This window comes from Muntiacus reevesi, chromosome X (genome assembly GCF_963930625.1).
Source record: "Muntiacus reevesi chromosome X, mMunRee1.1, whole genome shotgun sequence".
Taxonomy (NCBI): domain Eukaryota; kingdom Metazoa; phylum Chordata; class Mammalia; order Artiodactyla; family Cervidae; genus Muntiacus; species Muntiacus reevesi.
In genome coordinates this window covers 62,626,852-62,632,851 of record NC_089271.1, presented here as the reverse complement: position 1 = coordinate 62,632,851, position 6,000 = coordinate 62,626,852, and positions in this window count along the sequence as shown.

Sequence of the window (6,000 nt, the reverse complement as noted above, 5' to 3'; positions counted from 1 at the left end):
CTTTGCCCCCTTTAAGAGTGCAGTCTATTTCCCACAGCCCTCTGGCTCTCCCACAATTAAGCCCTGCTGGCTTCAAATCCAAAAGTTCTGGGAGATCCTCTACATGTGAATAAATACAATTTCATCAGCAAAAATATACAAAGTACTACCACACAGAATGGGCATGAATCTCACAAATTTAACATTGATTGAAAAACCAAGAAGCACACAGATATATTTAACAATTCCATTCATATGACTGTAAGTAGCTGTCAACACTAACTCACAACATTTTATAAATAAATAAATAAATAAATAAATGTATATATTATAAAATCTTTGAGGAAAAGGAAATAAAGGGTGGCACATAAGTAAGTGTGTGCCTATTCTCCTTGACGAACTAATGGGGCTAAGATAAGACAGGTAAACTGTAGGAGTGTTGTGGGTAGCCGACACTATCCCCTTCTGTGACTTGGGGGTATACACTTCATAATCAATTATTAAGCTCCACGTATACATTGAGACTTTTTCTCTATCTATGTTACATCTCAGTATAATTGGAGAAAAACATAATGCCTATGGAAATAACATCCCAGTGTAAGCATATTGTAATTATGTTCTAACCAGAAGTAGAACCAAAGTTACTTTCTTTGTTTATAACATATCTAATTGAGATTAGTAATCTTATTTCATCTACATTAATAGCTATATTTTTGAGAACTCATACCTTTTCAATAACAAAGTGATGCTTACATAATTATAATATCAATCTCACTTTTTAATAAATAGTCCCTATGTGGGTAGTACATTATCATTCAGAGTTTAATTGTGAACTTGTGTTGAAGCTCACAGAAGTGATGTACTTGGATACAATTTCTCAGAGACTTCTCCCCTCTCCATCCACTTCCTCTCAGAGGTGGAGCACCAAGAACCTGAGAAAAAGAAATGAAGGCAAAAAACCCAGAGCGCTGTGTCTGCATTGTAATACACCGATTTGACCAGCCGAGGGCAGTATGGTTTAAGGCTGTTTGTGGGAAGGGCCAGATGCCATTCCTTTGGAGTTCCTCCTGTTCTTTGTGATTAGTCTATGAAGCCCTGAGACTGAAGAGCTTATTTCAGCCAATATGGTGGTGATGGTGCTGGTGCTGGTGGTTGGATGGGCGGCATCTCCCTTGCCCGTTTGGCACTTCTATCTTAACACCAGCCTTCACCCCTGCTCCCCGCAGTAGCAGCTCTTTTCTTCCTCTTTCTCCTCAGACAGAAACTGAGACCTTTGATGTGCTAGACTGGGTGAGCTCCCACCTTCCACTGGCACAGAAGCAGTAGGTGGGTGTGCACAACCCTTCAAGCCCTTCCTTAGTTCTTTGTAGGGAGCAAAGCTGAAAGAATTTTCCTTAAATGTTAGCTGCCACCCCGCAGTGAGTGCCCCTGCTTTTGTCTCTAGTCTTGTGGCCCAAGTGAAGGCTCCACACTGGTTTGTGGCATTGATAGGGTCAATAGGAAGAATGTCATCTCATTGATTGATGAATTGAAACAAGAGTCATTTTCTGGGGCCACCCTTCTGCCTAAAGATAACATAACTTTTCCCATTATAAATACTGTTCCAAGATGGTTGTTCAGAATTCCAGCTATTATTAATTAGCCTCCCTTTTTAAGGATGGACCTGAAACAGAAATTGAGGAAACATTTCTCTTGGGACTTTACCTTAAATGACTGAGTATGTAAAGGGTCTTCGTGTGCTTATTAGGGATTTTTCATCTCTTTAAGCTATATGTGCTTTATTGCTAACTCTTTGACGCCATCAGAAGACATTTTGAAAAAATAAAATTGTTTTGCCCAGGATTCGAGGACCCAGAAGCCTCAACTGATTTTTCCTGCATGGTTCCTGCCCCAGCATCACAGATGAACAGAATATTAGAGCTAAATAATCTCATGTAGAAATCTAACAGATCTACTCCTGAGGGGTGTACAAATGAGGAATCTGAGAGTAGAGGGACAGCGCCATGTCAAGGCCAGCAGACAGTTCAACTATACCTCTTCAGTCCCCACTTTGCTGTTGGGTAGGACAGAAGCACCTCCATCGCCTCACACTCAGAACTCTTGTGTGTGTATGTTGAACTTGGTGCAGCTTCTCCCCAACCTCCTGACTGATTTGAAACAATGAAGTCTGTCCCATTTACTGTCAGTTATAGCTAGAGCCTTGTTCACTCACTTGAGCACCCCAGGTGAAGCACTCCCCTTCACTGCAGCCACAGAATCTCTAGTGTTTTGAGGTCACTGTGGATTGCTGACCTAACAGGTCTAACACAAGGCAGAGTAAGGTAGGGCAAGCACTTGATGAGGAATCAGGAGACCTGTCTCTCTCCTAACCTGCTGAAAAGCCCTTCCCCTTTCTGAACCTCTTGTTTCCCCATCTGGGAAAAGAGGAAGGTGCCCTAGAACAGAGACTCTCAACCTGGGATGCAAGAACGTCCTGAAATTGTGTGCAAAGTTGTGGGAGGCAATGTATCCAGTCTTCTTGGGAGGGTGTATAGAGCTTCCAATAGATTCTCAAAAGAGTTCTACTATGGGCAGAGTTGTGTTGCCCCAAATTCCTATCTTAAAGCCCTAACCCTCAATGTGACTGAATTTGGAGATGGAGCCTTTAGAGAGGTAATCAGGGTTGATTGAAAGAGCTGGTAAAGAATCTGCCCGCAATACAGGTTTTAATTCCTGTGTCGGGAAGTACCCCTGGAGAAGGGATATGCTACCCACTCTAGTATTCTTGGGCTTCCCTGGTGGCTAGATGGTAATGAACCCACCTGCAGTGTGGCACACCTGAGTTCCATCCCTGTGTTGGGAAGTTCCCCTGGAGGAGGGCATGGCAACCCACTCCAGTGTTCTTGCCTGGAGAATTCCCATGGACAGAGGACCCTGGTGTGCCGCAGTTCATGGGGTCACCAAGAGTTGGACACAACTGAGCGACCAAGCACAACACACACAGAGGTTGTAAGAGTGGGGCCCTAATCCCAAAGGACCTGGCATCCTTATAAAAGGAGGACTTACCAGGTCTCTCGCTCTCTCTCTCTCTGTCTCCATACACACACAGAGGAAATGTCATGTGAGGAAACAGAGAGAAGGTTCCCAACTGCAATATAGCAGGAGTGCCTACGCCAGGAACTGAACTTGCTGGCACCTTGATCTTGGACTTCTAGTATCCCAAACTATGAGAAACTAAATGCCTTTTGTTTAAGCCATCCAGCCTGTGGTATTTGGTTTTGGTAACTCAAACAGACTAACACAGGGCCCACAACTGAAAAAAGGGTTCGGAACCACTGGACCCACTGGTTGCCAGAAACCCATCCTGGACATTCATTTTTCAATACAACGTTTTTAGGGACTTGCAGATTTCTTGAGTTCTTGCTTGGAACTGTGCAGTATATCTTTTATTGCAACATACTTCCTTTTATAATAGTTGCATAACACAGATTTGTATCTATATAAACCCAAGGACAAGAGTTTAAATCCTGATTCCACCACCTACTATATGTTTGACTTTGGACAAGTTATCACATGTTTGTGCCTCGTATATAAACTAGGGATAAGATTCGTGTCTACCTCACATGGCTGTTGTGAGAATTAAATGACATAATGCATGAAGAGGGCCTAGCACATAGTAAAGTTTCAACAGATATTAGTAGCTTTTGTGATGAAAATGTAAGTAGCAGTCAGGGATTTTTACCCTTATAAACAGCACTGTTGTGAGTGAACTTATTTATACAAAGAGATTTTTTTTCAAAAATACTTACCTAGATTAACTAAGAGAAAAAGACTAAAATAACTAAAATCATATATAAGAGGGGATATTACAACCAACTGGGCAAAAACAAACAGGATTATACAAGAATATTATGAACAACTGTGGCAAGAAATTGGACAACCTAGAAGAAATGAATAAATTCCTAGAAACACACAATCTACCAGAACTGAATCAAGGAGACAAAGAAACCCCAACATACCAATAATGAAATTGAATCAGTAATGACAAACCTCCCCCCACACACACAAAATCAGGAACTGATAGCTTCACTGGAGAATTCCACCAAACGTTTAAAAAATTAATACCAATCTTCTTCAAATACTTCCAAAAAATTAAAGAAGAGGGAACACTCCCACACTCATTTTATGAGGCCAGCATTATCCTGATATCAAAGGCACCAAAAGAAAAGAACACTACAGGTTGCTTTCCCAGATGAATGCAGATGCAAAAATCCCCAACAAAATACTAGCAAAACAATTCAACGGCACATTAGATGGACTATGTGCAACGGTCAAAAGCGACTTATCCCTTGGTTGCAAGGCTAGTTTAACATACAAAAATCAATCAATGTAATAAAACACACTAACAGAATGAAAGACAAAAATCACATGATTATCTATATAGATGCATAAAAAATTCAACATTCCTTCACGAAGAAAAACAGTCAACGAACTAGGAGTGGAAAGAAATTACCTCGACAAAATAAAGGTCACAACTAACATCACACTCAGTGATGAAAAACTGAAATCTCTTCTTCTAAGGTAAGGAACAAGGCAAGGAAGCCTGCTCTCGCAATTATGTTAGTATTCAACAACTGGAAGTAATAGCCAGAGCTGTTAGGAAAGCAAAAGAAATAAAGGCATCCAAATCAGAGACAGATAAAATTATCTCTGTTGACGATAGCATGATTTTGTACATGCAAAACTCAAAAGATTACACGGAACCATACACACACACACATGCACACAACTGGAAGAATTAATAAACAAATTCAACAAAGTTGTGGGGCACAAAATTGATAAACAAAATTAAGTTTATTACTATACACTAACAAGAACATTTTGAAAAGGAAATTAAGAAAACAATTCCATACATTAGCTTCAAAAAGGATAAAATATTGAGGAATAAACTCAAACAAGGAATCAAAAGACTTGTACACTCCAAACTACAAAACATTGCTGAAAGAAACTAAAAAAGACACAAATAAATGGAAAGGCATCTGTCTGCACAGACCAGAATACTAAATATTGTTAAGAAGTGCATGCTACCTGAGGTGTTTAATTTTATGTGTCAGCTTGACTGGTCCACAGAATGCCTAGATATTTAGTCAAACATTATTCTGGATGTTCCGGTAGAGTGCTTTTCCATGAGATTAACATTTAAATCAGTCAACTGGATAAAACAGAATTCCCCCTGATAATGTGGGTGGGCTTTACCTAATCAGTTGATAGTCTGACTAAAACAAAAAAGCAACCTTTCCTCATGTAAGAAAATTCCTCCTGCGTGAAAGCCTTTGGATCTGGGACATCAGCTTCTTTTCCCGCCTTTAGACCCAAACTGAAATATTAGCTCTACTGGTTTGGTTCTTAGGCCTTCTAACCTGGACTAGAGCTAAACCACTGGCTCCTCTGGGTCTCCAGCTAGCCAACTCACCCTCTAGATCTTGGAACTTACCAGCCGCTATAACTGAATGAGTCAATTCTTTTACACACACACACACACACACACACACACACACACTCCACTGGATCTGAACTTACCAGCCGCTATAACTGAATGAGTCAATTCTTTTACACACACACACACACACACACACACACACACACACACTCCACTGGATCTGTTCTTCTAACACATTACCCAGAGTGATCTACAGATCCAATGCAAACCCTATCAAAATCCCAATAGCATGCTTTAGAGAAATAGAAAAACTCATCCTAAAATTTAAGTAGAATCTAAAGAGATCCTTAATAGGGAAAACAATTTGGACAAAGGAAAATTAGAGAATCACACTTCCTGATTTCAAAACATTACAAAGCTACACTAATGAAAACTGTGTGTTACTGCCATAATAACAAATAGACCAATGGAGTAAAATAGAGATCTTAGAAATAAATCCTCACTTTTAGAAGATGTGCCAGGCAGTGGATTTCCTGATAGAGGGGAAAACATACCTTTTTTAGATCTTTGAATCAAAGCAGGGACTCTGGAGTCAGATTGCT